Raw genomic sequence first — 9,408 nt, 5'->3', positions numbered from 1 at the left:
ATCTGCTAAATATTTCAGTCCTTGAGCTAAAATTACTTCCTCTCTGGACAGGAAGTGGTGCTTTATCAAGCCATTTTGAAAGAGGGGCAATTCTTATACTGAGCCATTGATTAAATAATAGCTAATCTTGTTTAAAGGAATTAACCCCACCCAAGAAACATGATTAATAAATGAAAGCAAAAGCTTAATCTCCTAAGTAATATCTAAGCTTTGTGTAATAATGTCTAAAATCCTACAAAAGGGGAAAAATTTTAAATCTTTTCCCACACCACAAGGCAAAAAAGGGCTAACTTTTACAACTCAAGAGCGCCTCCCTAGTGTCCAGTACCATAAGAGCAAAAAATCAAAGTCAAGTGGCTTTTATCATACCAACTGACAAGTTTTCTTAACTTTTATTTTCACAAAATTCTTTAACCCATTGTAGAGCTTTGTAAACGTTATAAATATGAAAGCAAAGAACCATAACAGAATTACTTCAAACAATAATATGAATCTTAAGGCAAACTCCAGAATCTAGTATCGTGACCAGCCATGTTAACCAAAAAGACCATAGCTTATATTCCCCCAAATCTATACATGAAGTATTAACAATCCATTCCCTCAAAGGAAAAACAAAATCCAAGTAGGACTGAGTCTGGTTAATACCAGTTTCAACAAAGTACTGTTACTGGTTGGCAGTGCAGAGATGTGAAAGCAGAGTATCAAAACCATGCCTCCTAGATTACCAAGCAAAAAATAATTTCTCAAGTCAAATCCCAAGTATCCAAACCACCTTTTACTTCATCATATCAAGCAAGTAAAAACAAAATTAAACACCAGAAAAAAACTCAAATCTTTCTTATTCAATAAGTAACCTCTCAAAGTGGGGTACTACTCCCATCACTAAAAGAATCCAATTTTAGATATCCAAGAAAAACACTAGGTTCTATTAAAAAAAATCATAATCCAGAATCCATATCAAGGTAACACTCTCCAAGAAGGCAGCATTACTAGTTTCAAACTAAAATATTAATATATTAAATTTACCAACACCAACTACCACAATCACCAAAGAACATGCCAGTCATGTATACCATACTTGAAAACTAGTAAATCACTAAATATCACCCAATAATGACATATAATCAAACATGAATCATCTTTATCAATGTAATTATAAGATGACCTTTAACTTTAACAACAGAAACCTTGGAAACTCATTCCACCTTTTAAAGACTATCACACCTTATCTCACATATAAAAAACATACAAGCTACATACTTGTTAAAAATTAGTTTTCATTCATGTCATCCATTTGTTATTGGATATATACAAACTATCCTAAATGATATTTGGATATAAAACAAAAATTTTTAATTGGACATGTATGAAATCCGTGAGGCAGAATAGTTTATAAAATCTCAATGATAAATTTTTAGAAAAATAGAGCTTGTACAATTAGTAAGACAAACAGATTTAGAAACACTACTATATCTTTTCTTAATAACTACGTATTATAAATGGGTATGACCAACTATTAAATAAATTTTATGCCTTAAGCAACTGCTTGCTTCCTTTTTCCTCAATATGAAGACACAATAGGAAACCCATCAGTTTAATCACAATATTCAAATCAACTTTCTAGCCTGATATCTGCTTTTAATTTTATTATATAAAATATTTTCATGCTTTGTAATTAAAGCAAGGAAGTTTAGAATAACTTGTTACACAATTCACTCTTAATTTTTGGCCAAATTTAATAATCTAATAGTTTAGATAATATATTCACGTACGTACCAATTTATATGACATTTCATTAAGGTCAATTATAGCTTCATCTTATGAAATACTAGCCAAATACTAAATAGCTATTTTAATTCAAGAACATGATTTATTTCAAAAAATCAAAGATTACTATCATTTTAAAGAAAATTACTCTCAACATATTATCTTAATGGATGTGAGTAACCAAGTGATCAGAAAATAAAATCAGTGTACTCTCATTTCAAGTAAAATATTTAACATTATGCAACTTTTAATTTTTACCAGCTTTAATTACTACCCTGTAGCCATAATTGTAGTAGTCAAGAAAATTTCTTGGCCCTAATTAAATGGTAATTCTTAAGTCAAAAAATAAACTAGGAAAGTGTAGAAATATTACAAATTTTATTAAAATTAAAAACACAAACATTCTTTATACAATCAAATGACTTATCAAAAATCATTTGTCTCATCTATTTTCCAGTTATATTTTTAATAATTTTTCTTGAAAATGTCCAGGATCTATTTCGCCTTGAACGATACAAAAAGTCTGTAGAACATCAAATCCACTGTCCATTTTTCTTAGGTGATCAGAAACCTAGATCTTCACTGAACGCATGGAATCCATGTTAAAAACACCCCTGTCTTGGTTGAATATATCACAGCGCACTTGCATTAATCCATTTTCCTTAAACTGTCACTCCACAGTGAACTGCCATCTTGATTTTCTCAGGGTAGGCTCCATTTGAGGCTCTTCAAGTTGGGTGCTTTATGGGAAAAAAATTAAAAGAAAAAATGCTGTTGGAATACCAATAATTTTGTTCCTTAAAACACACATCCACCCACCTTGAAGACATTTCCAACATGAGTTGAAACTTGTTTTTTCATAAAGTACAAAAATATAAAGTTCCTTAACTTTATGACAAATGAATTATTACAATGAAGATTTTCCTAAGATCCTTAAAAATGGACAAGAATGTAAGAGATAAAATTGTCTTAAGAGTAAAAAATGTGTTAATGAAAAATGCTTTAAAGCTTCAAATAAAATTTAAACATGCAAAAACTAAAAGTTTGTTAAATTGTCTAAACAGAAAAGATAAAACAGCTCTGAACTAAATTTTAAGTAAATATTATAGAGAAGAGCTTGCTAAGGGAAACAAAACTGGCAGACATGATAAAAGCTGTTTAGCAAATATCTTTATTCATTATATTTAAAGCTATTTGGTGAATCTTCTTTCCAAAAGAAAAAGACCCATACAAAAAACACTAAAGGGGGGGGGAGGGAGATCAATAATGTAGAAGTGAATATGGTTTTCTAATTATATAATAGATGTTGATTAACTTCCTCAAAAGGACACAAAGTCCACAAGGGTGCCATCTTACTCAGCTACTACTGTAGAGAGGAAAAAAAGAGTTATAATTTTGGGGGGTGAGGGGAGAAATACTACACTAGGGAAATTGCCAATTAGTTTCATTAACTAAAATTAAGTTTTTATCATTAAATTGCAAATATGGTACCTTAAATCAAATATACTCATTCTTCAAATGTCAAAATATTGCCCATAACGTGACAAATATAGGCAAGGTGAGGAGCTGGACAATTTTCCAATTAATTTAACTAACCTGGATGCTCTAGATGCAAACAATTACTTCTTTATCAAAAGTATTCTATATGCTATCAAAATAACCCAACTCTTCACTTTAATTGTATAGATAGCCATAGCAACTAAGTTAAAAATGATCAAATATATCAATCCTTAAAAGAGCACTTAGCTCAATGGGTGGCCAATTTTCATTTCTCTAAGTCTAGAAATTAAAACATTCATTTCCACTAAAGGCATAAGATAACATAAATCATTTAGCTTACTACAAGGAACTGCCAGCTCCTATCAACACTAACCAAAACCACTTATGTGGCAAAGGGGTGCCATTATCAAAAATTAAGCAATTCTCCTAAACGAAAGTTAACAGTTTGCACCAAACTTCAAGAAACCATAATACATATTCTTTCCCTACCTCATATTTCATTCTATTTGAATGGCTCAAAGTTCAATCACCAAAGACTTAATTAATATAAATAAGCTTTTCACTTCTTCTACCCTTTGCTCCATCTATGACAAACCTTTTGTAAATTGATTTAATCATTTCCCAGTTAACCACAGTTTATTGCTAAATTTTCTATTCAGTGCTGCTCTTATAATAGTTGAAATAAGGGAAGTTCTTTTTTTTCCCCAAGCTCAAAATATTTTAAAATGAATTAACTGATGAGTAACATGATCAATTTTATTATAAACATTAAGATCCCAACAATGATGGATGTTCCTTGTGATTTCATATAACTAGATACATAGTAGACATCAATCCTTTTCAGATCAGAAATACTTTTGAGATCAGACAAGTAGTTATGCCTAGAACTTAAAACCAGGAGTTGCCCTTTGATTTTCTCGACTACTGAACTACACTTAGATTCTCTTTGAAATTAAGCATTCAACTTGGGTTCACATAGTTTACATTTCATGTCATGTGACTACTAAATTTTTCAGATTCAAAAAAACATTGAAGAGAAAGTACTGAAAATTTCAGATTATTTAAGAATTTGTGAATAAAATGTGTTAGATGTCACTAATGGTTAATCCAGGTACTTTCAAATAATCCAAATATTTTAGAGGTAAATATTAAATGGCAGAATAATTTTACATGAAGAAACATACTTCCCTTATGAATAAAAGCCTATCTGCAGCATCAAAAATGAACCAAATCTGTTAAGACACACAAGATCTTATTTAAGTTGTCAAAGTAGCTAATAAAATTATGTAAGGTTTAAGAAAAAACCCACACCATCTTCATAAGTAAGAGAACTATAGCTGACAAATTACTATAGAACTAGGTATAAAATCTATAGTTTTGGCATCATTTTGATGAACCAAACCCACAGATAAATGACTAAATTAAATTAAGTGAGCCAAATACTTGAAATCTACTAATCAATATATTCCAAAATGAGTAGTTAATTTTTGTGTTACATACATTTAAAATTTTATGAACAAACTTTTAGAATGGAAATTACAAATAAATCTTGTATGTAAATACAGGATATCGTAATTAAGTAGTAGTACCAGTACTAATAATAAATACAACTAATAATTAGCTGTAAGTAATAATTACAAAACATAGTGGAAGGTACACTTTGGAATTCATATGGCTCAACAGATTTTACAAATAAATGAGCTGAAGTCCATTCTCTTCTCTACAAAAAATATCAACTAAAAAACAAGTTTTCTAACTCAATCTGTATGGAAACAGATACCAAAGTTTGGAAATTAACTACCATTTTCAACACTCTCATAATCATCTTAGTTATAATTTACTTGCTAGAAAGAAATCACTGTGTTCTATGTAAATGAAAAAGTAATATGCCAATAAACTCACATTATCGTTCTATTTTCTACAAATAAATTGAACTCCTTTCAAACAAAGCTATACCATGAATACAAAAGGATCTTGTGCTGATAAATGAGTCCAATCAGTAGTCCAATTTAGGACATTTATACATGTCTTGTCAGTTATTTTCAATTATTGAATTGACTATTTTCAAGCTTTCTTATAACACGAATACAAGACCCCCTACACTGAGAAATTATTTAAATCAATAACCAGAATATTTAAATTAAGTTCAAATTTTTCTAATGAAATATAAAAAAGTGACCAGAATATTACTTTGGAAAGTTAGAATTCCTAAACTCCTTTGTTATTTCATTAATAATTTCCTACTCAAACATATACTATTTCTTCTAAGTAGTTAATTACAAGAGATCCATTCAACTTTTTGAAGCCAAATCCAAGTACCTGTTACCTTATCTTCTGATTAGCCACATATAAAATTACTGTAGAACAAGGTATAAAATCTAAAGACTTGAGATATTTTGATTTTTTATATAAAAAGGCAAGTACCTAAAATGTACACATTTTTAAAGAGTAGACTTGGGGAGGAAAAGTGATCAATTTTAATCTCAGATTGTTGTTTTAAATGCTCCCTTTATTTGGTGAAACTATTTTACATTTGTTATTTAAAATCCAAGAAAAAACCCAATTCCAAATCTGGAAAAAAGATGATTTTAAATATTTAATATTTAGTTTTATTCATCTAAAGAAAACTGGCATAATAGTGAAGAAATTAAAAATTACAGAAGGTAACTGCAACTATGGCTCTAGTTTTAATGGGTTGCTCTATTGATACATCAAGTATTTTTTAAACAAAAAAAGATGAATGGGCATCTAGGTTTGGTACTAAACCCTATCATCAATTAAAAAGGCAGTTTCTAGAGACCTGAAAAATAGTTCTGGCTACAGAACGAACTCACATTTATTATCCATCATCCATAGGATTAAGATTACTTTATAAATTATGGGTCACCTGAAGTTCTATCTAGCATTAGTTTTTTGGCTCTAACACAACTTCTGGTACATAGAGGCTATATTTAGAGGAAAAAGGTATCTCTAAATTTGCCATAGTTGCATGAAATATAAAGCTGATGCAGTAATGGCTGGTAAGCAAAAAAATCTGTTTGAAATTTCCAAATTAATGTGAAATAAGAATTCATATGCTTTTTCTTAAAATCTCTACCCCTTAGAGATTATAAGTTAAGCAAATAAACACTACCTTAAAATAACCTTGAAGAAAAAAGGAACTGAAAAATCAATTGAAGTACAGGTAGCTGATGTTTCCAGTTATTAATGATTGGTACAGTTATAGAAAGTTTACTGAAACATTGACATAAATATAAATACTGGTCAAGGGAACAGTCGTAAACCAATCTTTGTTTTCCATATTCATATGGCAATTTGACATAGTACTAAATGTTCAGACTGGTAAAAGGAGCAAACAAAAGTATCTCATATTATTTTTCAACAAGTATAATTTCTATAAGTAAAAAAGTTTTGTTGGCTTTAAAGCAGAATATATATATATATTATATATGTATGTATGTATATAAAAACTTCAGTGATCCATTTAGGTATTCTTTTTGACTCAATTCCCACAATCATCCCATAGTAGAACATGAACAAGGGAACTCAAACTAGCCATACAAGGGATCAAAGGCCTAAGACTGTTTTAATCTTTAAAAGATGATTAAGGGAAGACATGTCATGTCTTCAAATAAATGAGAAGTTTTCCCGTGAAAATGATTGACTTGCTCTGCTTAGCCCTGGAGGGCAGAAATGTAGTACAGGATGGTAGATTTTAATTATATAGAAGGAAAATTTTCTTAACATTTAAAACCATTCTGGAGTTGTGAACTGATCCAATCATTTTGGAGTGATTTGTAACTATGGCCAAAGAACTATAAAACTGTGCATACCCTTTGACCCAGCAATACCAAATCCCAAAGAGATCATAAAAAAGGGAGAAGGACCCATATGTACAAAAATATTTATAGCAGCTCCTTTTGTGGTGACAAAAAATTGGAAGTCGAGGAGATGCCCATCAACTGGTGAGTGGCTGAACAAGCTGTGGTATATGAGTGTAATATAAAACTATTCTTCTATAAGAAATGATGAGCAAGCAAATTTCAGAAAAACCTGTAAAGACTTACATGAACTGATGACGCTAAGTGAAGTGAGCAGAACCAGGAAAACTGTACCCAGTAACGTTGGGCTATGATCAACTATGATAGACTTGAACTAAAAGTCTTCTCTATAACACAATGATCAAGACAATTCCAAAATACTAAGGATGGAAAATGCTATTCACATCCAGAGAAAGAGCTATTGAGTCTGAATGTAGACTGAAGCTTACTATTTTCACTTTTTTGTTTGTTGTTTCTGTTTTTTCTTTCTCATGTTTTCCCTTTTGTTCTGTTTCTTCTTTCACTACATGATTAATGTAAAAATATGTTTAGCATGACTGTCCACGTATAAACTCTTACCAGACTGCTTGCTGTCTTGGGGAGGAAAGGAGAAAGAATGTAGAACTCAAAATCTTACAAAAATGAATGCTGAAAACTTTCTTTACATGTAATTGGGGAAAAAAAACTATTGAATGCAAAAAAAATAACAGATAATTTACAATGAAGGAAAAAAAGACCTACCTAGAACCACTCAAAAATAGAATGGGATGCCTTAAAGGAAAAGTTCTTGCATCACTAGAAGTCTTCAAGTTAAGGACTAAATGACAAAAATTATGCCGTTGTAAATAAGGTTTATGTTTTGATAGGTTTTGTACTAGATAACCTCAGAGGTTCCTTCAAAATGATCCTACCTAATACAAGCCAGAGATGTAACTGTCAATGTCGAAAAAGTATTCATCTACATTGGATCTTTATTCAGACCTTCATAATTACATATGGTAGCACAAACAGCAATAAAAACCTTTAGTATTCTATGTTATCTTGATTCCTAAAAGGCTAACAAATAATTGTGCCAAGTAAAACACCTGAAATATATAAGTAGTGAAGTGGCCAGAGCACTAAGTATGAAGTCAGGAAGGATCTTATTTCAAATCTGCAGATATGTATTGGAGGCATGACCCTGGGCAAGTCACTCAACCTAGTCTAATTCAGCATCCTCACGTATAAAATGAGAAAAATAGCACCTACTTCCCAAGGTTGTGGTGAGGATTAAATGAGATAATATCTGTAAAACACTTTTACAACTTTAATGTACTATAAAAATGCTAGCTATTAGAAATTATCATGAGTCAACTTGTTGAAAAAAATACTCTACCTCCAAAATGTGCCTCTTCCTAGATCTATTCATCTGAGTTGTCTTTCAATCCCTCATCTCCAAAAAATTGCAGGCTGAGAGTAAAAAAAAGTTTATTAAAATCAAAAAGCTAGACTAGATCACTAGAATGATAGCTTAATTCAATTAAGAATGATTCAATACTATCATTCATCACTAATAAGTTCAAGAAGAGGTAATGAAAATGTAGAAAAGATTGGTAAGTCTGTGAAATTTAACTCTAAAGCTGCTTTATATACTGGAAACAACGAGTATTGTACACGAACAACAATGTTCATCTTAGAGGCCTACAATTAAATGTATAATTCAATCCATTAGTTGAATCTTGGCTGCTTATCCAGAGATTTACTCAAGTATCTTTTTAAAAAAAGACTAGGTTTTTAGGGTCTGATGTAGACTCAAAAGACAGTTTCCAAAGCACAGAGTAAGGAGAATTAGAAATATGCTCTGCTGAATACCATGTTCCCAAATTTTAAACCAAGAAAAAGCTAAGAGTTCTTAATTCAACAAAAATTCATCAAGCACCTAATATGTGTAAGGCATCTGTTACAACAAAGGAATTGCAGCCTCTGCCATTAAAGGGCTTGTTACAGTCTACCTTAAAAAAAAAAATTCATATCCCATTGGTTTTTGCTCAAGGAAGTTTTCAAAGAAAAGTCTACTTGTCTAATTGGAAACCATATGTAAAATACTGAAGCAAAATAAAGAAACTTATTAATACTTCAACTAGCTTCTATTATTTTTGTAAGTTAAAAAGTGCTGTTGAAGTTAGAATCACAATTCTGTAAAGGGAAACAAAAATATTAAACAAACAAACAAAATAAGATCAGTTAACTAGTAAGTGCCACTGTTTAGTGCAGTCTAAGGAATGATTTCTAAAAAAAAAAAATCACTTACCTGCTAAGTTTTTATGTATACAAAATAATA

At 30.5% G+C, this 9,408-nt stretch overlaps 1 long non-coding RNA gene across 1 annotated transcript; it reads right to left on the bottom strand.

Moving 5' to 3' along the window:
• Nucleotides 1-2,126: 2,126 nt before the first annotated feature.
• LOC118828179 lies at nt 2,127-8,636 on the bottom strand. The gene is made up of 2 exons (XR_005008937.1): nt 8,464-8,636; nt 2,127-2,507 (listed from the first exon to the last, which is right to left on the bottom strand). It is a non-coding gene; the product is annotated as an uncharacterized LOC118828179 (long non-coding RNA).
• Between the last annotated feature and the right edge of the window lie 772 nt (nt 8,637-9,408).

The sequence above is a fragment of the Trichosurus vulpecula genome, chromosome 8 (genome assembly GCF_011100635.1).
Source record: "Trichosurus vulpecula isolate mTriVul1 chromosome 8, mTriVul1.pri, whole genome shotgun sequence".
NCBI classification, from domain to species: domain Eukaryota; kingdom Metazoa; phylum Chordata; class Mammalia; order Diprotodontia; family Phalangeridae; genus Trichosurus; species Trichosurus vulpecula.
The sequence above is the reverse complement of the archived record's forward strand: the minus strand, read 5'-3'. Positions and strand labels throughout refer to the sequence as shown.